This window comes from Eptesicus fuscus, chromosome 7 (assembly GCF_027574615.1).
Source record: "Eptesicus fuscus isolate TK198812 chromosome 7, DD_ASM_mEF_20220401, whole genome shotgun sequence".
Lineage (NCBI taxonomy): Eukaryota > Metazoa > Chordata > Mammalia > Chiroptera > Vespertilionidae > Eptesicus > Eptesicus fuscus.
This window is the reverse complement of record NC_072479.1, coordinates 68,096,171-68,119,768: the sequence shown is the minus strand read 5'-3', so window position 1 is coordinate 68,119,768 and position 23,598 is coordinate 68,096,171. Positions and strand designations below refer to the sequence as shown.

Genomic DNA, 23,598 nt, shown 5'->3' with positions numbered 1-23,598 from the left:
GTGGCCTAACTCTAAGTGATTTCAGGTTTTAAAAATTTCTGGGAGAGCTGGGCCGGCATGGCTCAGTGGTTGAGCATTGTCCTATGAACTAGGAGGTCCCAGTTCCATTCCCCATCAGGGAACATGCTCCGGGTTGGAGGCTGGATCCCCAGTGTGGGGCGTGCAGGATGCAACTGATCAATAATTCTCTCTCATCATTGATGTCTCTATATCTCTCTCCCTCTCCCTTCCTCTCTGAAATCAATAAAAATGTATATTAAAAAAAAGTTCCTGGAGATTGGTTTAAGAAAGTGTCAATGGATAGTTCAAGGAACATTTTTAAGGTGATAGTCAACTGATTAGTTTTGATTTGTTTTAAATTCATTCTCTTTGTAAAATCACATTTGTTTTGGAAACTGCAGCATGAGGGAACTTTTACATTATCCAAGAGTTAAGAATGCAACCAAAGGACTTGTATGCATGCATATAAGCCTAACCAATGGACACAGACAACAGAGGGGTAAGGGCATGAGTAGGGGCGTGGGGGGGCAATGGGGGGATAAGGACACATATACAATACCTTAATCAACAAAGAAATTTTTTTTAAAAAGTATTCAACGGAGCCCCTTAAAAAATCCTTATAACAGTGACATCTTGTTCAAGGAGACAGTCATGATGTGACGTTTGATGGGATGTGACATGCTGCTATGTGGTGTGGTCTGTCTCCCCTGAAAAGAAATGTTTGTTTTATGTAGTTCTCTACAAGTTCCTCCTAAAAATTTCAAACATCTCTGGGTTTATAGGGTAAGATGTTCCTCCACAGTGAGAAATGTTTGGTGTCTTCTCTTGGTCATCAAAGATGAGTAGACTTTTTAAAAATCCCCCATTGTCTCTTGATCTGAATGAGTCCCTGCAAGGGGCTTTAGGACGTTTTATTCTGTCCCAAGGCTTTTGGACCTGGGGATCCGGACTCAGGACCAGTGTCTGGGACTTGTAAAGAGGTTGGCAAGACACTTGGTTTTTGCCACAAGTCACCCACTCCTTTCTAGGTGACCCTGACATGGCTCCTTAAAAAGACTGTAAATGTACTAGACTAGAGGTCTGAAACAATGTCTTCTCTTCATATCCCTAGTGATCAGCACATGCTTGTCACAGCAGAGGCCATGACAGACCTCATAAGTAAATGAGTTTATTTACCCCCATGCTGACCATTCTAGGAGTTGCACACTGTGAGTATCATTAAGGATATCCATACCATATTTATCACATCTCTGTAGTTCTGGGTCAAACATAAATTTAATACAAGAGCAATCTGGATATCAATAGCAGTTTCATTAGAATAGTGTAAACAGCTGGAAGCCCTTGAAATTAAAAAGATAATTATATTTCCATAATTATTTTACACTGTGTAGGAGCGTAACATAACCAGGCACAAGTGCCATATTGGTGTCACAGCAACTTTGGAGGAAGTCATAACAAATGGGAAGCTGAAATGATGATGACCTGAAGAGATAATTTAGCAGTGACTGCAGTGACTCCTGCTGGGAAGTCGATGCCAAATTTCAGACAAATATGTGAACTCTTGTCAAGCTCCATATGTTTTCTTTTTCATAAGCTTTTTTCTCTTAAAGTAATTTTACAAAAAGTTTTGCACCAAAGTAAGTCTTTACAGAAATGTCTCAATGCTAGTACAGAGAATCTTCAGATATCCTGCACCCAGTTTCTCCCATTGTTAGCATCTTACATTACTATAATCCATTTGTCATAATTAATTAGCCAATATTGATACATTGTTATTAACTAAATTCAATATTTTACCAGGTATCCTTAGTTTTCCCCTAATGTTCTTTTTTATGTAATAGGATCCTATCCAACATCACATTATATTTGTCATCATTGTTTTCTTAGGTTACTGTCAACTATGACAGTTTTTCAGAGTTTTCTTGACTTTAATGATCTTGACAGTTATGAAGAGTACTGGTCAGGTATTTTGTAGGGTACCTCCCAATTTGGATTTATTTACCTCACAATTAGACTGGGATTACAGGTTTAGGGGAGGAAGATCACTGAGGTGAAATGTCATTTTCAACACCACCTATCCAGAAAACATACCATCAACATCACTCATCACTGGTTATACTAACCTTGACCACCTGGCTGAGGAAGTGTTTGTCAGATTTCTTTTCTGTATAGTTATTTTTTTACTTCCCCCAAATGTCAGATAATTTGAGTAATGTACACACACAAGATTGAAATACTTTAATAGTATTGCTATTCAAATTAAACAATAATTTTCATTTATTCTAATAATTGTTAAGTGTTCTAAGTGATTGCTGCAGATAACTTTTCACTATTGTTGTTTTGGTTATTATTCAATATTCAAAAGAAATGGTGAACTCCTGCAAAAGGGGTGCAGATATCCATAAAGTGATTTTCTGTAACAGATGGGAGAATAAATAAATTAGAAAATGTAAAATCAATATAAAGAAATTTAGTTATAGTTGAATAAATTAGAATTAACATATGATGCTATAAAGATAATCAAATGTAATCAAGTATTAAGGGATAACTTAATTATTTACATGTAATGTATAGTGTATATTTTATATACAATATATCCAATACATAATATATATTGGAGTAAATTACAGTTATCAAGTGATTCATACACTCTAAGAATATAAGTTTATGAGATATTCCAGTTAAACAACTTATTTTACTCAAACAAGATCTTTGTACCCTACAGAACTTTATCAAGTTCTGGGATTTTTTTCTCTTATTCAAGATCAGCCACACATACATGAAACCAAAATTTGTGAAACTAACTCCTCAATAGAGTTGTTTCTAGTTTTCTGACCTATCAATCATTTTTCACTTATCAGGAAATAGAAACAGCACAGAGGGAAAAGGAAGGACAGCTCTGATTTCCTGTCACTTCCTTACTAATTGCAACATCATTCTAAGATATTGTTTCTTCCTCTTTGAAGTCTGGATGATAATCTGGCCATGCAGATCTACCCAGGAGCATGTTGAGAATCAAACAAATTCATGTTGCTAAGAGTCTTCTGTAAATCATAAAACTTCAAATAAAGAATTACTGTTATGATTAACATATCAAACAACTTACTCAACAAAATTCCCCAGATTGAAATTCCATTCAATTAGGGAAAAGTAAGTTTTTAATATATTATTATTTAAACTAGACGCCCAATGCATGAAATTCGTGCAAGGGGCTCGGCCTCCATCATCGCGATGGCTGCCTCTGCCTTGCCCCCGCTGCCGCCGTGGCTTCTTCCAGAAGGTCGTCCAGAAGGTTGTCTGGTCTAATTAGCATATTATGCTTTTATTATTATAGATGACCCTGTCATCGACTACTTTTTAATTTTACAGAAGGGAATGAAAAGTCGGTATCTTAAGCTCTGTGTTACTGCTCTGTATAAGTATTAAAGACCATATGTTGCATTGTGTGATAAAGGTATTAGAAATACAATGAAGACTTCAGAGGCTCTGAAATCTATAGATCCCTCCTCCTATTTAGGGCTTTGGTGTCTATTCTGCTTGCTATTAAGTTCTTCAGGGGTGGGGATCATGTCTTATATTTATAAGCACATTTTTATAGCAAATACAGATTTTAAAACTCTTAATAGGAGCCCAATAAATAAATGTTTCATTTCCAAATGGAACAGAATAGAAGGAAAGGGCTGTGAAATGTCAGGAATTTCAAGGTCAAGACTTAGTTCTGTCAATTATTGAAGTACATGACCTTGAAAGTAACTTCACCTCCTTGGATGCTCAGTTTTGTCATCTGTTAAATTAAGGAATTGAAATACAGTCCATCCAGAACCTTCCACTTCCAATTTTCTATCAGCTTTTATTCTCATTTATTTTAGCCACCCATTTATCCTTTCTTTATGTTATATTTATCAAGGAACACCCAGCCTTACATGACATCGTTTGTGATATTTAACCCAACAAAGTTTCTAGACCTGACATGTGCATACTTTTATCTGAAAATATAACTCTATGCTAATTTTTCTTCCTTGAGTTTCAGAAACATGCAAGTTATTATTTTAGAAATGTGATCTGTGTCTTTGGCAAGGAAGTAACATTCAGGGAAAATTCAATTATTAGCCCTAGACATTTAATAAGGAAAAATCTGCCTTTTAAGTCAATAGTCCATTTAATAAGGAAAATCTGCCTTTTAAGTCAATAGTCCATTTAATAAGGAAAATCTGCCTTTTAAGTCAATAGTCTTTAAACCTTACCCCATTGGAATTATACTGCATTCTGTTGCTTGGGATGGTTTTCCCATTCATAAAAATAACATTTGGCTTTGAAGTGAAACCAAGGATCTGAATAGTGCTATATGCCAGAGGAGTAATTCCATTGTAGCCATTTTTTATCACAGTTGCTTTCAGAGCTCCCTGTCATTAAGGAAGAGAAGAAAGAATGTTAAACAATGATAAAACACAGAATTGTACAGCTCAAAGTGGTATGGAGAATTGCTGATACTTTTAAATACTTCTTACTTTTAAAATCCCTTAGAATATACTTTCTTCATATAAATGAACTATTATGTCACAACAAATACTGAATGTTTACACTTACATTACTGTATTTGTATTCCACATAGAAGTACTCTCCCCTTTCAACAGAATCTGCAAAATAAGTATTAGCATTAGAAAATAAAGGTCAATTTTATCTTTTACTATTTTTTTAAATTTAAATTCTGATTAATTAAACTCTTATGTCCACAGGTCTTGGCTAAACCTTCTACTTGGAATCCTCTACATTACCTAGCAATTGCTGAGGAGGAAAAAGTGAATAGTCAAACTTACATTTCTATTGATGGACTTTGGAAAATGCAAAATAGGTAACCTGAGGAAGTAAACCTCATCATCTTACCATGCCTCCCATGTTCCTCCTCATTTTTCCATACTTACTTTATATGGAAAAATAAAGAGAAAAGAGCGTTGTTTTAGACATGTTTCAAAACTTTAATTTAGTTTGGAGGAATATGGCATAAAACTTTGTAGACAACCTCCTCCCACATTTCTCTTTACTGTCCATACAAAAACTCACTATCACAGACAGAGGTATCTGTCTTTCTCCCTGGTTCTCTTTTGATTTGAATTCCTGTCCTCTGAAATTTAAAAACAGTCTTTCAAGTGTTAGTGATTTAATCAGTGCTTCCTGACATATTCACTGGGCAGGGGGAAGGGAGGAATGAAAATGGACACAAAAGACTGCTGATTGCCATGAAAATACAAGCATTGGCAGCCTCTGTACACTCTCAGTTCCTACCACAGAACCAGCCATATTGTCTGTATGTAAAATGAGGAGTGCATCTTTCCTTTTACCTTTACATTTCCTTTTTCACATTCTCTTTTTCTACCTTTTCATCTTCCTTATAAAAATGTTTGTCCTTCTGTGTTTCCTGCTTATGAAAGAGGGGCAAGGAAAGAAAGACGGATGTAAAGTCAGCTAATATGGTGACAGAAGAAATGTTCTCAGCAGTAACCTATATGCACAGGCATTATTGTCTCTTTGGAATAGTGCCCATTTTCTTGAAAACTCATTTATATTTTCAAAATGTGGCTGCTTTGAATATATTTATCACTATATGTAGAGTACTTATCTTCTTAACAACATAAGTCATTTCTATTCTTCCAGGGAAAGTCTTTTCTATAGTTGGCTGATCTATGAGATTATGGAGATAATGGGGATAATAAGAGATAAATGAATAAACAAAAACATTGATATTGTGCCTTAGCCAGCTAAATCTTTTTTTTTTTTTTTCAAATTCTCACCAGAGGACATGCTTAGAGAGGAGGAGAGGAGGAAGAGAAGAAAGGAGGGAAGAAGGAATAGAGAGAGAGAGTGAGAGAGAGAGAGAAACATAGATTGGTTACCTTCTGTACGTGCCCTGACTGGAGATTGAACCTTCAACCCAATTATGTCTTCCGACTGGGAATGGAACCTGACCCTGACACCTTTCAGCCCACAGGATGACACGCAAGTAATTGAGCCACTCCAGCTGGGCATTGCAGCTAAATCTTGACTTGTTTTCTCAGTTCAGGCTATACCCCTTCCTCTACTACACATAATTCTTCAAATTATGGTCCATGTCTCCCACCATAGAATATGGTTCTTCCTTCCTCTAGCCCCGTGGTCGGCAAACTGCAGCTCGAGAGCCACATGTGGCTCTTTGGCCCCTTGAGTGTGGCTCTTCCACAAAATACCACGGCCTGGGCGAGTCTATTTTGAAGAAGTGGCGTTAGAAGAAGTTTAAAAAATTTTGCTCTCAAAAGAAATTTCAATCATTGTACTGTTGATATTTGGCTCTGTTGACTAATGAGTTTGCCGACCACTGCTCTAGCCTAACATCTATGCCACCAGAGCCAAGTTCTTACAAATTTCTATTCAAAGTTTGATTCCTTAAGATTATAATCTCTATTCCTTCCTAGGTGAGAATAAATTAATGAGAAAAAAATTATTTTAGCATACTAATAAGTAAATGTTGCCTCCTCTCAGGTAACCACAGTGTGATTTGTTATTACCTTCTTGGTGATAATGTATAAATATCATATATTGCACCGTCTTAGAAATAATGGTCTCACCTGTGTGGATTAACCCAGAGGAGTAGCTAGATCTGAGGAAATTTTCAGGTTCCTGGACAGTAATGTGGGTGAAAGCAGAATCTTAGCATGGTGTCCATTATGTCAAACTTACTTTATTGGTCTAGATCTCTAATTTTTAATTTTAAATGAAGTCATATTGAAATTCAGAACATTCCAACTGTTGTACATGTTAGTCTACTTACCAATAGAGTCACCATCATCCCAGAAAAGGGAGCCAGATGCTTCTCCATGTTCATCTAGAGCAATTATGAGGCTAAAAGGATTCAACCGGCTGTAGAAAAATAAGAAAATTTGTATTTTCAGAGTGAGAAGGACCTAACTCCTATCATCTCATGGAACCACCTAGAAAAATGTTGAGTCCTTTCTTAAACACCTTTACCAAATTTCCACTTAGTTTATGTTTGACTATCTCCAGTGATAGGAAACTTAAAACATCCTTAAATAACCTATTTCTGCTCTGAACTGCTCAATCTGAGGGGAAATGAGTGATTTCAATAGCATAGGCCTTTTAAGTGTGTCCCACTTAAAGCAAAGGCTTCTATAATTAATATAGTAATAAAATAAGTATTATGCTTATTGAAAGTACACCCTCACTCTCTGACTTGTCTACAAAATTGCCAGTCTTTGGATCTGGAAACCTGAGAGCTGATTTTAAAGTATGACCAAAGGGATTCCAGGAAAACGAAGCTTGAATAGTAATTCAGAGTCTGCTCTCCTGGGAGTCGTATTAACTCTCAAGAGCAAGGATGCCAGAATCCATGTGCCCTCTTTTTGTGATTCCTCAGTGGAGACAGGACTCAAGGATTTGATCCTAATCACTTGGTAACCCAAAATCGCATAGAAAAAAGAACTGTTCAGTGCAAGTGATAAAACAATCTTACTTTTGGAGAAGTTGAGTTATAGTGAGAATTCCTTAAGGAAAATACTTTGCTTTTATATACAATATACTTATTTCATTAAATTGTTTCTATTAAAATGAAAATTAAAGCATGAGACCCTCTCTTCTTTCTTGCAAATGAACTAAAATATACTAACTTAAAATCAAATGAATTTACTTTACAAGTTAGTGCTTAGAAACTATAGATTTAGTATATAGTTCAAGGGATCCTCAGGGACTTTTTAATATTTCAAAATGTCTAGCCAAAACTCCTCTCTAATAATGATGCATATTTTTAAATGATTTTATTTTCAATTAATGCTGATTAGAGATTTTGATCTGCTATTATGATTCTTTGGTATAAAATAGAAATATAAAATAATTATTATTACTAAAAATTCTGCTTGTTTGCTAGGCAAAGTCTTTGATTACATATCTGTGGAGGGAGAAAAGGATTAATTAAACATAATCTGAATGGATAAAAGCATGAAGACCCTGACATAGCCTTCATATAAAAACTAGGTGAGAATTCATGAATTAAAAATCACTGGTTATCTTTAAAATTACAATGGGAAGATATTTAGGGCTAGATAGCTTAGAGGTGGATGAAATGCCCAAGCCCATCACCTGCTAATCTCTCTCCTTTTTTCTTCTGTTCCTTCTCTTCTTTTTCTGTCTTTCTCTCACATACACACATGAACACACTGACTCACACATACACATGAACAAACACATACATGGACCAATAATTCATTGCACCACTGATTAAACCACCTCCTGTCAGTGATCTCATACTCATAGACAATCCCTCCTCAGACACTAATAAGGAAGTTCGACTACACAGGAAGGTCAAACCCCTAGCTCAAGGTGAGGTCTCTTGACAGAATGTGCCTATTACCTCAGCACTGTTGTCCTGGCTGGAAACTGTGTTGGCAGAATATATCCTCCACGAATGAAAAGGGGAATTACATCCAGAGGAGCAGGAACTTCAACAGACTTCTTCAGCCAAGTAGGCGATACTTGCTCCCCCTAGCACAGAACAAGCCAGAGTTAACCACTCAATTACATCACTGGTAACAAGTAATAGATTTCAGGAGACACAGGAAGTTAAAATCCAAACTTCTGTTGAAATGCAACAAAGAACCATGGAATTTACTAATAAAAAGGGCGACTTAAATGTTTATGTCAGTGTTTTTTAAAAAAGGAAAAAAAAAACCTTACATAAACTCTAATATGTAAAACACGTGAAAGCAGCATTCATTAGTATATACTAATTTCAGCGGTTCAACTTTATAACCACATTTACTTACTAAAAAGTTAAACGACAAGAATACAAGTTAACTTTGGGCTCCAAAGTGTTAAAATTTGATGTAATAACGCTTTTGTGTGAGCATTTTTGTTATACTCTTTTTAAATCAATTTAATTAAGACATGAAATTTAATGCAAATATTTAAGGAAATGTAGGAAGCATCTCTACAGACTATTGTTTGAAGACCATTGGTTTAATTGTTTAAGATACTATAATAACCTGACCACAAGAATGGAGAATTAATAATACCACTTCCCCCAGTCACAACTAACTGATAATTTGAAAATAGATTGTATGTCCTTTCTTCAAATGCGGAATTAGTCTCATCTTTATCATCTAAATATATTCCCATAAAAATTCCTTGAAGACTGGGTGAAATTAGCTAATGCTCATCAAAACATACTAAAAGAATCGTAGAAGAGAACTCAGTTGTAGGAGAGATGTCATATTACTTCCCTCACGTTCCACTGTTTGCCCCCATCATGGACAGCATAGCCCCCACTGGGTGTAATTTATGCAGAAAAGATTAGTTAGATCAATGAAATTATCATCCTTAAGAATTTGAATTATAAAACATGGAAAAGAGCCTGCCACTTACATAGAAGCACAAAGGGTGTAACGAAATATGTCCATTATAAAATAGAAGTCCAAAATTTTAGAAAATATAACTCCAAAATATAGTCCTTTAAACACTGAGGATCTTTGGAAGGCAGTTGTTAATAAGACAAAAATGATAGCATGGAATTCTGAGTCCTGGTAATGACACAACATTGGCTGAAATTTCACAAACTTGAAATTGAATCCTGAATTTCTTCAGGAAATCCAGTGCTTTTAGAATTGCTGGTCTTAGATTTCCATAAGATTTCTTTTTTCTTTTCATATGTATTCCCATAATAAACTGCTTACTTGAGCAAGCTTGAATGGGTTTCTGTTTCTTGCAAGATAAAGTATCAGATTCATAAATTATAGTATCTCTTACACTCTGCTACAAGAAAATATCACTATGTAGAGTCATTTGCTTTTAAGAATTTGAGTGTTTCCGTAAAATAACTGTCTACTCTACTTCTAAAAAAATAAAATCATTCTATCTCTCATCTTAAACATATGCCAATCTATTTATGGCTTAATTATACCAGTTTGAGAGGAGCAAACAATTTTTTTTTAAAAAAAAAGGGTTTCACGAAGAACCACAGCATCAGAATTATACAGTCCAATGCTCTAGAAGTCATATAAAAAATAGTGACTCCCTGCTGGCATAGCTCAGTGGATTGAGTGTCATCCCATGGAGTAAGAGGTCCCGGGTTTGATTCCGGTCAGGGCACATGGCCAGGTTTCCAGCTCAATCCCCAGAAGGAGGCATGAAGGAGGCAGCTGACCAATGTTTCTATCTCTCCCTCTCCCTTGCTCTCTGAAATCAATAAAAATATATATTTTAAAAACAGTGAAAAAAAAAAGCATGTAAATCTCTGAGTTCATAGATTATATTATTTTTTCTATAAAATACATACTGTATAAAAGTCAAACCAGGTCGCTTCAGGAAAATATACATACACAGATCTTGCTCCCTGTGAAAAAAGAAAACATTTGACTTTTCAGTACTCTTTTTAATTGAAGTACTCTAGTAAAACTACATTTGGTTCTCTGGACATTGAATCCTATCATATTTATCATTAAAACCAAGTACTGATCAACTCAGACATGATTATGCAGTGGGGCTAGAGAATCTCCATGAAACACGATTGATTTGTCAGAAAATATGTTTCATGTCTGGACTATGGCACATTAATGTATACTATTGATAATGTTTTCTAAAAAGCCAAATTGGGTTTGCTATATTTCAAAATATTGTTTCAGTATAATGTAGATATATTCTATTACTAACCAGGTAAGTACTTTGTGGCATTTTAGTTCAATGGCAATTGCAATGTACTTATTAAAAAATGTAAAATATGAAATATTTATCCATTTATTTAAATAATCTTGAGTTCTTACTAAGTACAGGTTTGTTCTTCTGTATGTTACATATATTATTATGTGTATGCTTCAGATTTATATACATACTAGAGGCCCAGTGCATGATTGAATCATGCACGTGTAGGGTCCCCTACACGCTTTTGCTTTTCGCGGTGGAGCTGGGTGCCTGTCCGCTGGTGCACCAGGCCTTTCAGAAGCCTCCAGCTCGGCGGAAGCTTCTGAAAGGCCTGGTGCCGGAGCAGACAGGCACCCAGCTCCCCCACTTTTGATGGCCCGCGGCCGCTGAGAGGGGCTACCTGCTGTTGAGAGGGGGTTGCCGCAGACACCTGGCTACCCTGCGGTTGAGAGGCGCAGCTGGGTGTCCATGGCAGGCCCCCTCAGCGGCCGCGGATCTGGCCCTTGAGAGGCGCAGGGGGTGGGAGTCCCACCCCCTGCGCCTCTCAACAGCAGGGTAGCCCCCCTCAGTGGCAGCGGATCCATGCCTCTCAATGGCCGGATAGGCCACCCCGAGTCCTGCCCCCCAGCCTCCCGCTGCCCAATCGTGGGCGTAGCGGAGTGATGGTAATTTACATGTTACTCTATTATTAGATAGGATATGGATGTGTATATATAAACAGATATAGTAGACCACATTATTATAGGTGGCCTATATTATACTCGTACATGTTTGTGTGTGTGTGTTTAGATAGAGCTGTGGTAAATTCAAGAACAATCCAAAAATACAGAAAATAGTTGCTTAGAAGAATCCCATAAAAGCCCAACTTCAGTTCTTGTGTAACCATGACAAGTTCAAAGCTAGTGAAATTCGACACAATGAACAGGCAGCCTTGAAAGTATTTTTTCTACCTCTGGAAATTCCAATACTTAGTCCTGAAAGTTGGCACTGATTTGTTGTCAACACGTCCTTAGGACATCCATCCTGCCTGTTCTCCTGCATGTGTGGCTTTCACCCCCAATTCTCTTAGATTACAGTCATGTTTTCCCTCCCTTTGTGACTAAAGTCTGGGTAGAAGCCATCTGGAGGAGAAGGGAAAATGGATTTGAAGCAGGAAATTTTTTAATTTTTTTTCCAAAAAGGCTAATAAAGCAGCTGATATTCTCAGAATAGACTTACTGCTATTACATTAGCATAGGTCAGTGGTCGGCAAACCGCGGCTGGTGAGCCACATGCTGCTCTTTGGCCCCTTGAGTGTGGCTCTTCCACAAAATACCACATGCGGGTGTGCAAGGACAGTGCAATTGAAACTTCATGGCCCATGCGCAGAAGTCGGTTTTCAGCCTGGGTGAGTCTATTTTGAAGAAGTGGCGTTAGAAGAAGTGGGGGTGTTGGTCAGTCGGGTGATGGGAGCCGCGATTTGCCGACCACTGGCATAGTTGACCAAAGTACTTCATTTCTTTTCTTTTTATATTTAGGGGTCAAATCTTACTTCTGCAAATTATCTTGAGATCAATTTCAGAATCTCTAAATAGCAAAAGCATATATTTCAGTTTTGTTGAGATTTATTTAATAGTAGAGGCCTGGTGCATGAAATTTGTGCACGGAGGGCGGGGGGTGTCCCTCAGCCCAGCCTGCTCCCTCTCCAATCTGGGACCCCTTGAGGAATGTCCGACTGTCCGTTTAGGCCCGATCCCAGTAGGATCGGGACTAAACGGGCAGTCGGACATCCCTCTAACAATCCAGGACTGCTGGCTCCCAACTGCTTGCCTGCCTGCCTTCCTGATTGCCTCTAACCGCTTCTGCCTGCCAGCCTGATCACCCCCTAATCCAGTGATGGGCAACCTTTTGAGTTTAGTGTGTCAAACTTCGCCAAAAAACTGAGCATAACTCGGGTAGTGTGTCACTTTGAGGAAAAAACTAACTCTAAGATTCTAGTCGCAAATGTTTCATCCTCAGGAGCAGCAAATGTCTCATCCTCGGCATGCGGCCGCATGTCATCAGAAATGGCTACACGTGTCAGTGCTGACACGCGTGTCATAGGTTTGCCATCACTGCCCTAACCACTCCCCTGCCAGGCTGATTGATGCCTAACTGCTCCCCTGCCAGCCTGTTTGCCCCTAACTGCCCTCCCCTGCAGGCCTGGTCACCTCTAACTGCCCTCCCCTGCAGTCCTGGTCCCCCCCAACTACCCTTCCCTGCAGGCCTGGTTGCCCCCAACTTCCCTCCTCTGCCAGCTTGGTCACCCCTAACTGCCCTGCTCTGCAGGCTTGATCGCCCCAAACTGCCCTCCCTTGCAGGCCTGGTCCCTCCCAACTGCCCTCCCCTGTTGGCCTGATCGCCCACAACTTCCCTCCCTTGCAGGCCTGGTCCCTCCCAACTGCCCTGCCCTGTTGGCCATCTTGTGGTGGCCATCTTGTGTCCACATGGGGCAGTCTTCTTTGACCACATGGGGGCAGCCATCTTGTGTGTTGGAGTGATGGCCAATTTGCATATTACTCTTTTATTAGATAAGATAGAGGCCTGGTGCATGGGTGGGGGCCAACTGGTTTGCCATGCAGGGTGTCCCATATCAGGTTGGGGGTTTCCTTGGGGCATGGGGTGGCCTGGGTGAGGAGCCTGTGGTGGTTTTCAGGCCGGCCGTGCCCCTCCCTGGCGACCCAAGCAGAGGCCCTGGTATCTGGGATTTATTTATCTTTTATAATTGAAACTTTGTAGCCTGAAGTGGAGACCAAGGCAGGCCAGGGCTGCTGGAAGCTTGGCTTCCTCCATTGCCAGGGGTAATCCTAGCCTCCTGCTCTCTCTAGCTCCATGGCTGCCACCTTTTTTAGGTGGATTTATTTATCTTCTATCATTGAAACTTTGTAGCATTGAGTAGAGGCCTGGGCTGGCAAAGACAGGCAGAAAGCTTGGCTTCCTCCATTGCCAGGGAAACCCAAGCCTCCCTCCTGCTCTCTCTGTGGCTGCAGCCATCTTGGCTGGGTTTATTTGCATATTCGTTCCTGATTGGCTGGTGGGCATGGCTTGTGGGCATGGCTTATGGGTGTAGTGGAGGTACAGTCAATTTGCATATTACTCTTTTAATATATAGGATGAGGTATATTTTACGTTAGGTAGAATCTATAATAATAAAAGGGTAATATGCTAATTAGACTGGACAGCCGAAAGACCTTCTGGATGTCATTCTGGACGTCCTTCTGGACAAAGCTGCGGCAGCGGAGGCTGAGGCAGAGGTGGTTAGGGGCTATCAGGTAGGCAGGCAGAATGGTTAAGGGTGATCAGACAGGCAGGCAGGCGAGCAGTTAGGAGCCAGTGGTCCTGGATTGCAAGAGGGATGTCTGACTGCCAGTTTAGACCTGATCCTGCAGGGATCCCTGTGGAATCAGGCCTAAACCAGCAATTGGGCATCCCCTGAGAGGTCTTGGATTGTGAGAGGGTAAAGGCTGAGCTGAGGGACGCCCCCCTCCTGTGCATGAATTTCATGCACTGGGCCTCTAGTAAATATGTAAATACATTGTTTTCAAATAAAAGAATAAAAATGAGGTAAGAAAAACAGGAGAATATAGCAAGCCTGGACTGGTTGTATCAAATGGCACCAAAGTAAACTACTGTGAATAACTATATTGTGCTGGCATAAAACTCTGGTCCTTACCTCTTCAAGTACTGGAGTAATCATTAAAGCGGGTCCCCAAAGGAATGCTCTGTCAATTCCATGAGTCTGAGGATCTGATGTAAATCTGGATTTTTAGGTGAAAAATTATTCATTTAATCAAATTAATGTCTTTTCATAGGTAACTGAAGTCATACTCAACCACCTCACGTTCACCAAGAAAACCAAAAAGATAAAAATAGGGAAAGGTTTAGGGTACAAGCAGAGTTTTAGGAATAAAATCTTATCATCAAGTAAAGCAACTGAAATCACTTGTCCTCCCTGACCAGAAGGTAAATGGGCATTAAAGCTAAGGTCAAAACTATGCCAAGCAATCAAATTGTCTTCAGTTTTTGTTGTTCCTTTATGCATCCTAAACAACCTTTAAGGATTCAGCATAAATCCCATCTCCTTCATGGAGCTGTCCATTCCATTTCAAATTGACCTTGCTTTTCTTTGAATTTTTATAGGTTATGCCACATAATTGGGACAGAAATATATAATGTTCTATATTATACTCAGTTACTTTCAAATCTGTTAATTGCAACCTTCCCAGTTCTCTGTGCGCAGGGACCATGTTTCATTCTTTTTCTATATTCCATACTTTTTAGACAGCAAGACACAACTTTTGTTTTTGTTAAGTGATTGAAAGAGTCTTCTTAACTAAATTCTTCAAATCTGTAAACTATTTCTAATCATAGTCAATGGAGAGGAAAACTGATTTGCATATTTATTTATCCCCCACATAATTCCCTTAGTAGGAGAACCCAGGTTCCTAAGATCTATATGGTAGAAAATCCAAGACTAGAACAATTATTAAATGTGATTTACTCATGCATCAATCCTCGAACCACTGTATTTCCACTGACATGAGAATGGTAGAAGAGGGTATATAAGTAAGGCAGCAATAAGTATCTAATCCTTAATGCAGAACGGGAAATAGCAGCAAACTCTTCTCCAAATACCCCAGGGTCTTGCTCCTATAAAAGAGAAACATTTCAATAGACCTATTAACTGAAATGGGAAATTTTAAGTGTTACTTTTTTTTCCTCTTTAGTGGTTAGGGAGAAACAGAACTTTTAAAAAATATTATTTATTTCAACTTGAAAGCCTTTCACAGTAGTAGATTACTGCAGAGTTGTTTCTCAAATATATTATACTAGAGGCCCAGTGCACAAAATTCATGCACTCAGGGGGAGGGGGGTGTTTCCTCAGCCCGGCCTGCACCCTCTTGCAGTCTGGGAGCCCTTGGGTGTTGTCCAACTGATGGTTTAGGCCTGCTCCCCGTGTGGAGTGGGCCTAAGCCGTTAGTTGGACAACCTTAGTGCTGCCACAGAGGCGGGAGCCCAGCTTCTAGCTGAGCAGTACTCCTCCTGTGGGAGCACATTGACCACCAGGGGGTAGCTCCTGCATTGGGTATCTGTCCCCTGGTAGTCAGTGCGCATCATAGCGACTGGTCGTTCCATTGTTTGGTCATTATTAGTCTTTTATTATCTCTATAATAAAGAGCCAGGGTGTAACAACCGATCACGACCAAAGGCTGTCCAACCGGAAGTCAGCACTGGGTTGCCATGGCAACCCAGCGCTGACTACTATGGCTGCAGGCCCAGAGACCCAGCAGTGACTGCTGAGGGGGCTGTGAATCAGTCTCAGAAAGAGACCTGAAGAGAGAAGCAGAGGCTGAACTGTAGCGTCTGTGGCAGCTTTTGACCAGCACTTGCCTCTCTCTTTCCCTCTGAGCCTGGCCAGCAGCCCTGCCTCCATTTCTCTTCCAGCCTCCACTGGGGCTGTTGATAAGCCCTGCCTTTCTGATCAGGCCCTGTTGATAAGCCCAGAGACGCTGACTGGCATAGAAACTGGCCAATCAGAACCAAATCTGGGTCAACTGTGAGGAGGCAGTGGCTGCCTAGGAGACAGAGCTTTTGATGCTGACTGGCATAGAAACTAACCATTTAGAACCAAATTGACCAGCAGAGGAGGGAAGTTGGGGGTGAGATCAGGCCAGCAGGTGAGGGCAGTTGGGGGCAACCAGGTTGGCAAGGGGAGGGCAGTTAGGGACGAGATCAGGCCAGCAGGGAAGTGCAGTTGGGGGCAACCAGACTGGCAAGGGGAGGACAGTTGGGGGCAAGATCAGACCAGCAGGGGAGGGCCATTGGGGGCAAAATCAGGTCAGCAGGGGAGGGCCATTGGGGACAAGATCAGGCTGGCAGGGTAGGGCCTTTGGGGGCGAGATCAGGTCAGCAGGGGAGGGCAGTTGGGGGCAACCAGGCTGGCAGGGGAGGGCAGTTGGAGGTGAGATCTGGCCAGCAGCGGAGGGCAGTTGGGGGTGACCAGGCCGGCAGGGGAGGGCAGTTGGGGGCGAGATCAGGCCAGCAGGGGAGGGCAGTTGGAGGCAACCAGGCCAGCAGGGGAGGGCTATTGGGGGCAACCAGGCCAGCAGAGGAAGGCAGTTGGGGGCATTAGGCAGGCAGGCAGGTGAGTGGTTAGGAGCCAGTGGTCCTGAATTGTGAGAGGGATGTCTGACTGCCGGTTTAGGCCTGATCCCTAAACCGGCAGTCAGACATCCCCCGAGGGGTCTCAGATTGGAGAGGGTGCAGGCCAGGCTGAGGGACACCCCAACCCTGCCTCCCCCCCCCCCCCCCCCGCCCCATGCACAAATTTCATGCAGCGGGCCTCCAGTCATACTATAATCTAGTCATACTATAATATCTGCCTGCCATCAAAACAGAAACTGGAAATTTGGTAGATTCTGACCTACTAAAGCAAGATAACTCCACATATTACAGGTTTGTCTTCAGCTACCTTATGTTATAAAGGCAAAGTTTGTTAACTGGTTATTTAAAAGGATGCAATGTGCTCCCTCTGTGAGAAATTATCAACAATGCACTTTTGGTTCCTGCCAAGATGGTGCTGTAGACAAATGTGGTGCTTGAATCCTCCCACAGCCACAAAAAAAAATTACAACTATAGAACAACCATCATTCAGACTGCCTGAAATTTAACTGAACAGAATTCATACAACTAAAGATACAAAGAAGAAGCCACATCGAGGAAGGGTGGAGATTCAGAATGGGCTGGTCCCACACCCACTTGTAGTGGATAAAAATCAGGAGGGATATCTCAGCTTTAAAGGTCTCCCCACTAGGGAGTGAGGGGTCCCAGCCCCATAACAGGGTTCCAGCAGTGGGAAGAGAAGTTCCCATAACTTCTGGCTGTAAAAACCAGCAGGAATTGTGGCTGAGTGAGACAAAGTGCTGCTGGGGTCCCAGGCAGTTCCTTTTAAGAGCCTGTGCGTGGACTTACTCAGACCCACTCCCTCTGAGCTCCAGCGCTGGGGAAGCAAATCGAAAGGCACCAAGGGCATACAGGGAGGAACTGAATTGTCTGGCATCAGGACAACTGAATTGTCTGGCAATAGGGCAAGAGCTGGAGAGGCAAGCTTTCTCTCAGACAGAAGTGCTGGCAGAGGTCATTGTTCCCTTGATGAGTCCTCCACCCACAGAGCCAGCAGGTGAGCACCATATCTGAGTCTCCATCAATGTGACTAATACTGTAGCCCTGTCCTGGTGATTCCCTGATACCCCCCAACCCCCACCCAATTTTCCAGCCCACCAAAGCTGTTTTCATTGGCTTTCCCATATATATGAATGGCCTGCATTGGCCATGCTTCAGACTTTCCTAAAATTGCTCAAACAGGTAACATCTGGCCTCAGTGTGCCCCATACCTCTAGCTAAGTGGCTCAAGGCCTACCACTAGAGGCAGCTATCCTCAGTTCACAGCTTGGTCTCTCCTGGGCACCTCCAAGCCCAGCACAGATAGCAGCCATCTGCATATTGCTTTGTTTCTCATGCCAGGAGGCCCTGAACAGAACACAGGTGGCAACTGACCTTGGCCTGCATCTCCCAGGAGGCCCCAGAGCCAGTGCACCCAGTGGACAGCTTCAGACCACATTGAAGTACCAACCAACCACCTCCACCAGCAACACACTCAAGGGGCAGACTCAGCAGGCACCAGAGCCCCACTGAAGTCATTCCTGTTCTGTGGGATCAGCCAGAGCACAGTTGATCCTTCATGGTGATTTCAGCCAGTCCTTGCACTTGAAGCTGACTGGCCTAGGGGTAAATCCCTGCCATTGACATGACAACAGCAATCAAGGTTCAACAACAACAGAAGGATGTATGCATAGCCCAAGGGTGGGGGGCACACTTGGAGTGCCCAGCTCAGGTTATCAGGGAGGCTGTGTCACTGGACTCTAAAGAACACCTACTATGTAAGCTCATTCTACCAAGTTCGGGAGACATAGCAGCTCTACCTAATAGATTGAAACCAAAAGAAGGGAGCTGCCAATATGAGGAGACAAAAAAACATGTCCCAAATGAAAGAACAGTATAAAACTCCAATAAAAGAACTAAACGAAATGGAGACAAGTAATCTACTAGATGCAGAGTTCAAGACACTGGTTACAAGGATCCTCAATAATCTCAGTGAGAACTTCAACAAAGAGAGGGGACACATGAAAATGTAACAAATAGAAAAAAGAATTTAAAAAAATGAGGAAAGTAGAAGGAGCCTCTGGGACAACTTTAAGCATACCAACACTAATCATGGAGGTGCCAAAAGGAAAAAAGAGAGAGCAAGGAATTGAAAACCTATGTGAAAAAAAGTTATTGAAAATTCCCTAACCTGATGAAGGAAATAGAATACAATTTCAGGAAGCACAGAGAGTCCCAAATAAGGTGAACCCAAAGAGGCCCACACCAAAACACATCATAATTAAAATGCCACAGATTAAAGACAAAGAGAGTATCTTAAAAGCATCAAGAGAAATGCAGTTAGTTATTTATAAGGAAGCTCCCATTAGAATGTCAACTGATTTCTCAACAGAAACTTAGCAGGCCAGAAGAGATTGGCAAGAAATATTCAAGGTGATGAAAAGCAAGTACCTACAACCAAGATTACCCTACCAGCAAAGCTATCATTTGGAATTGAAGGACAGATAAAGACTTTCTCAGACAAGAAAAAGCTAAAGGAGTTCTCACCACAAAACCAATATTACCTGAAATGTTAAAGTGACTCCTTTAAATAGTAGGAGGGCCAGGGAGATGAGTGAAAAGGTAAAGGGATTAAGAAGTGCAAATTGGTAGTTACAAAATAGTCATGGGGATGTAAAATACAACTTGGGAATATTGTCAATAATCCTGTAACAACTATGTATGGCATCAGGTGAGTATTAGATTTACCAGGGTGGTAATTTAGTGAGTTATATAATGTCTAGTCACTAAGTTGTATACCTGAAATTAATATAATATTGTATGTCAACTGTAATTGAAAAATAAAAATTATTTAATGTAAAAAATGCATTTTCAAGGATAATTTTAGAGAAGCTATTTCTCCAACATTCATTTTTTAGTTATTCTTTAACAGTTTTTTTTATAAAATCAGTAATATGTAAATTAAAAAACTCCAATTATATATTTTGACAACTTTGTTTAAAAAGTTTGATTTAATTCTATTTTTATGATTCTATATGTACTTTCAAATCCCAGTTCTTAAGTACAGGTTAATACTGAATACTGTATAGCAGCTACCATTTTACATTACCTCTCACTCACCTTATTTCCAATTGCATTATGGTTTCTGGAAAAGGGATAAAATGCCCCAAGTTGCATCCAACGAAGGCAAAGTTCATAAGTTGTCTCTTCATTAAACCCACATATATCAGCTCCAATCTGGGGAAAGATTTATATGACCTCTAAGTATATCACTTATTAATTTTGCCATAAAACCTGCACTGAAAATTTTAGGACACTTTAGTTTTAATTTTTACTGTGGAATCTAAAGATGGAAAGATCCTCTTTGAGAAGAACATTTGGAGTAAAATAGTGATAATTCCCTCTTGCCCACCTTGATTAAAAAATATACTATGGGCCGAAACCGGTTTGGCTCAGTGGATAGAGCATCGGCCTGCGGACTCAAGGGTCCCAGGTTCGATTCCGGTCAAGGGCATGTACCTTGGTTGCGGGCACATCCCCAGTCGGGGGTGTGCAAGAGGCAGCTGATCGATGTTTCTCTCTCATCGATGTTTCTAACTCTCTATCCCTCTCTCTTCCTCTCTGTAAAATATCAATAAAATATATTTAAAATATATATATATATATATATATTGAAAAAAATATATACTATGGGCTATATGATAGTATAAGTGTTTTAGGTAATCCAATATGCCTACAAATACTTTTTTCCCCCAAGTGCAGTACTATAAAGTCCCTGCCTCAATATGGAAGTGAAAGACATAGAACATTTAGCTAATCCAAATTCTTAGTGGCTAACCACTCAGGCTGGAACAAAAGCCTCAGGATTATAGCACCTGATTATGCTCTCCCTTTTATATTATAAAGTTATAGATACTTTGCTTCCTTATATCTAAGGAAGGTCTCTCTCAATCTCCAAATTGTTTTATTCCCGAACTCTTTTTTTCTCTCAGAAATATTATCTTTAAACCCCAAACTCAATTAATGTTGAAGTTTGTAGGCAAAAAATAGCATGAAGAAGTAAAGCATGGAGTCATAAAACCTGTCACTTGTAATAAAAATGTTAGTTCCCCAAACTATGGCGGTTGTGATCTACTCTACTAAAACTCTAACATTTTCAGTGGAGGAAGACCAGGTCATGCTCCCTTCCTCTATGAAGCTGCTTATAACTTTTGCCTCTGTCAGTTTCTAGTCCAGACAAAACTTGAAGCTGTATTTCACTTTCAATATTTATTTCACAATTCTTCTTTGAAAGTACCTAATCCATCACTTGAACAACAAATGCAATTCTCACGGAATTTGAGTACACAGCAATTTTACTTGAAGCTTTCCAAAATAAGATAAATATTGCCCTATATTTTATTCTTGTAAAAAGTCATTTGGATATGGGGAATCTTCTACAATAAAACTTTGAAATTTGTTAACATTGCAGCCAATTCTTTCATAGCTAAATTGTTTATCATTAGGGCTCAGATAAGAAAGTATTTTGTTGTGTGTTTGGGACATTTTGCTGATTTAATTTCACTTCCTCTCTGAGTGAACTTTCTATTCCTCCTTCCAAATTGTCTGTCCCTTCCCTTTCTACCTTTATAGGTCTGTCCATTACCTATAAAGCTCATAGTAAAAGGTTATAGAAGAATCGTGAATGGGGTGAAGAGAGAAGTGAATGAAGAGGAAATAAACTTCTCCAGTTTTACCGTGACCAAGTATCTTACTGACACAAAACAAACAAAAATAATTAAGACATATGTGGTTCTCTTGAAATCTATATAGGTTGATGGCAATGCTAAAGTGACACTATGAAGCGTATTATTTATAATGTCCTGAAACAACTTGAGTGCATTTTATCTTCATAGAAGTAGTTTGGCGCCCCCAAATAATATGGGTTGACAGGCCTTAATTTAACTGAATGTTTAATTTGAAAACTTACATATGGAATTCCAAAGAGATTAAATTCTAGCATTCCAATGATTGACATATGCATATCTCTCCAACGTGAAAAGTTATCACCCAGCCAATGGCCAGTGTATTTCCCGCTCCCGACAAATGTTGAACGACTCAAAACAAATGCTCGCTTTCCTGTGGCATTCTGAGAAGCACTGGGGAAAACATAAGAAAAATTTTCTTTAGTAGTGTTCTAAAAGGATACTCCCCCCACCCCACAAATAAACAAACAAATAAACAAAAAACCACAAAAACCAACACATGATCTTAAAGTGCACGAACAAGTCCCTATTTCATGTAATTTAAATATTTGATCAAAGGCATAAATCTGTGTGAACATGAAATGGTGGGAATGAAGAGAACAAAGAGAGAACTTGCCATATGTAAACTATTTTAGACATTTCATGGAACAGCTGTTAAAAACCGTTGCTAACCATCCAAACCAAATTTTCTCATACTAAACGTTTCTTGTAAGTTATACTACCAGGCAGGTAGTACAGGGTTTCTCAATCATGGCTGCATATTAGAAATATCTGAAAACTTTAAAAGAAAAAAAAAGGAAGGTATCATCGTTGATCAACTAAATCAGACTATCTGGGAATGATTCCTTGGCATCCACATTTTTTAAAATTCTGTGGGTTGTTTTTTTGTTTTTTTTTTAATATGTGGCAATGGCTGCTTTTATACTAATGTTGAAAATGCCGGTAATTGTAGTTTGATACTGATTATATTTCCTTAGTGAAACCTTGCATGTATATGGAATAAAAATAACATGTGTAGATATTTAGTATCATTATTATAAGTTTTTGTTTTTGTTGTTTCTTGTTTGAATTATCTTGTATGTTTAACCATTTTGGGGTTTTCTTCTTTAACATCAAAATCTGGTCTCCACTCTATTTCAGCTTCACTTCTAACCTTGATCACCATTCATATTCTTTTGGCCTCTTACCAGTATATCAAACCATCCTGTAACCTCACTGAAGCTCTGACAGGTGTTTCAATCTACATATGTACAATATACATAATAAAAATTGATTAATTACAAAATTGATCCATCTCTTTTTGAAATGGAAAAATTTGCTAAAATCTAGTGAAATATAAAGCTCCTTGAAGGCAGGGACCTATTTCTGGTAATCTTATTTATCTATTCCCAGTGCCTAGAACAATGCCTGCCACATAGTAAGTGCTCCATAAATACTTTTTAAAAGCATGAAGGAAGAAACAATCATTTCTTTAATACTTCCTTGGACGTTGAAATAGGTGAAAGTCACACCATCTTGATACACAAACTTCTTATGATGCTAACTTATGTTTAGATAAGTAAAGAAAATATCATTTAGCCTTGGCTAATAAAGATGAAGTTCCTAAAATTAATTATCAGAAAAAGAGATAGAAATTTAAACCCTGGTGTCATTAAGAATGGTAGCTCATTTCACAGACAACCTCATACTTTCAAATCTGTTTTACAAGAGTGTATTAGGGTTGGAAGGATGGCTATTGTTAATTGTATTCTGTAGGGGTTAGAAAGATTCAAATATAAGATGAGTTACTTAGGCCGAGCCACATAGTTATCCCCTGTTTTCACTCACTTCTAGAATAAGGACTGTGCCAGGCTCTCCCAGTATTTCTTTTCCTACATTGGAGTTAGAGTTAAAATTATAGCCAACGGAGAAGTTAGAATTTATTTGATGCTATGTTTAAGCACTTTAAAATCTAACCTACAAATAAGAAGTTAGCTGAAATAGGTTTTGCAATCA

At 39.7% G+C, this 23,598-nt stretch overlaps 1 long non-coding RNA gene across 1 annotated transcript; it reads right to left on the bottom strand.

Annotated features, from left to right (window-relative positions):
• Positions 1-15,275: 15,275 nt before the first annotated feature.
• On the bottom strand, positions 15,276-21,852 carry LOC114231195 (uncharacterized). The gene is made up of 3 exons (XR_008556514.1): positions 21,828-21,852; positions 19,979-20,095; positions 15,276-15,345 (listed from the first exon to the last, which is right to left on the bottom strand). It is a non-coding gene; the product is annotated as an uncharacterized LOC114231195 (long non-coding RNA).
• Between the last annotated feature and the right edge of the window lie 1,746 nt (positions 21,853-23,598).